Raw genomic sequence first — 2,651 nt, 5'->3', positions numbered from 1 at the left:
CTGTTCTTTGAAGGAAGAATTTAATCTTTCATATTGGAATCTTTAGTACCTTCCAAATAATTGGTTCTCAGTTTATGTTTGTGGACTAACTGGTAAATCATTTAGTGATTCTAATCAATTGAGAAATGGCACCAAGGAGCTACTCTCACCTGCGCTTGCCTATCAACACTGGTTCCAGTAAAAAGGAGTGAGGGGCTTGGGGGTCAACTTGTCTTTACTACCTCAGTTCAGGTTCATAGTGAATGAAATCGGCATGACCCTGGTCCATGATACCCTTATGGTGCTGACAGGCCAGACTAGACCCTAACGTGGCTACCATTATGAAGGAAATCATTAGGGTGTCCCAAGAGAGAATGGTGTTTTGAGTTCCTTGAGCTTGGATGGGCAGAGGCCCCTCTAAGGCTTGGCATAAGCTGAGATCCGAAAGATGAGAAAGATCCACACAGAGGGGGGCGGGCACGGGGCCGGGGGGTGGTTGTCAGGTGTCGTAGGCAGAGGATCTGCGGTGCAAAGGCTCTAAACAGGAAAGAGGTTGGTGCTTCTGCAGAATTCCAAGGAGACTGCCACAGACACGGAGAGGGTGAGGAGCACATGAGGAGGGACAGGTAGGCGGGGGACTGTCACAGATGGAGGGGCACGCCTTAGGGTCCTAGCTTACCACACAGGGACTCCGATGGGGATGCAGCCACTCCACACACTCATCCATTAATTAGGGCCAAGGGCCCGTCCTGCAAAGCCTTGAACTCCCTGCTCCCTCTGCCTGAACGCTCTTCCCCAGAGAATCCTCCCGTTGGCTCCCGTCGCTCAGGTCTTGTGTCAAATGTCAACTCTTGCCCCGTCTAAAGTTAGCTCTTGGGGCGCCTGGGGGGCTCAGTGGGTTAAGCCGCTGCCTTCGGCTCAGGTCATGATCTCAGGGTCCTGGGATGGAGCCCCGCATCGGGCTCCCTGCTCAGCAGGGAGCCTGCTTCCTCCTCTCTCTCTCTCTGCCTGCCTCTCTGCCTACTTGTGATCTCTGTCAAATAAATATATAAAATCTTTAAAAAAAAAAAAAAGTTAGCTCTTACCTTCCTAGCAACACAATCACACTGGCCCTGTTTATTTTTCTGCATTGCACCGGTTGGTATCTTGGAATGCTCTTGTACGTTTTTCAGTTCACTTGTTTTCCTGTCTTTCGAATATATGCTCCATGGGCTGCGGGATCAGACATGTACTGCTTGCCGCTGTATCTGCTGTGCCTAGAACATGGCGCGGTTCGTAACAGTTGACGAATACTTATTGAATTGGTTCATTCAGTTAGACAACATGTTTAATGTTTATCATGTGCCAGACCTAATGCCAGGTTCCACCCAGAACCCCGAGTCGGGGCCAGCCTCACAGGCATACAACCTAAGCACTTAAAAGTTGTACGGGGCCTGGTGCTTCGAGGGACCTATGCTGCTCTCATCATTTTTGAAATTCTTAAGAACTTGTGAATGAGATGACTCACGTTTTCACTTAACACTGAACCCCACAAATTACGTAGCCAGCCCTACCCCGTTGATAACTCTTGAAACGTCCCCAGCACACTCAGAGTTTAATACAGTTCAGGGACAAGCCAGTAGCTCCTCCACACTATCAAAAAATCGTACCTGGACTGTCTTATATATTTAAAGAGTTACAAAAGGTAAGTGATTTATAGGGATCTTTAGTCTAAGAACGTAATTCTAAGAGTCAGACATCCTTGGAATCCAGGCCCTGCCATTTCCCGGCTGTGTGACCTTGAACGACTCATAGAACATTTCCCGACTTTAGTTTCCTTGTTACAAATGGAGATGGTAATAGTGTGCAACACCTCCCCCGCCCCCCCCCCCCCCGCCGCCAACCACCACCACCAAGTTGGCTTGAGAATTAAACAAAATAAAACTTAAAACCCTTAGGTCCAGTTGTGGGCATCCTGAAAAGCAGGTTCGATTTGCTCTCAACCACCTCCTCCCTTCTGTGTGCTCCCTTCCTTTGGCTCCTTCCACTCCCCCGGACACTCCAGGGCTGGAAAGATCTGGCTCAAAGCGAATGGCTGCTAAGTGAGAAGAATGTTGAGAAAAACCAAGGAGTTATAGCCTTCAGGGAAGCAATAACATTGTACTTAAAAATTGCTTGAGCGAAGACTTTGTTGATGTTAGCAATTTGTATGCAAATAAACTAAAGACTCCATATTCTGAGCTGAGACCTGGCCCTGGCCCAAAAAGCTTCAGGAAGACCATAGCTTGGTACGCAGAGAAGTCTTCGTCCTTTCTCTCTGCTGTCAGGTTAAACTAAAACCTTTGATAATCCCAAAGCTGCAGTTTTCACTGCCTTAGCCTTTGACACGTTCATTAGTATGTAAGGCACTTTTCTCCCCAGGTCTGGGCATCCCCATCTGAATTTGCCACATCATCTCTGCTGTTTCCCCTTGTCCTCACATGCATTGTTTAATCAGGCACCGATCTCGCATTAACTTGCAAATGCTGGGTCTCCTGTGACTGATGAAAAGGAATTTTCACTGGTCAAACCTCACCCGATTCTTTAAAAACCCGAATCAACAGCCAGATTAGAAGAGAAAGCTGAGAGCAAACTGCCATGTGTCCCAGACCTTGTGTTCCAAGACCTGAGCGTCTGGGCCCTCAAGGAGAATA

This window comes from Lutra lutra, chromosome 7 (assembly GCF_902655055.1).
Source record: "Lutra lutra chromosome 7, mLutLut1.2, whole genome shotgun sequence".
Taxonomy (NCBI): Eukaryota; Metazoa; Chordata; class Mammalia; order Carnivora; family Mustelidae; genus Lutra; species Lutra lutra.
The sequence above is the reverse complement of the archived record's forward strand: the minus strand, read 5'-3'. Positions refer to the sequence as shown.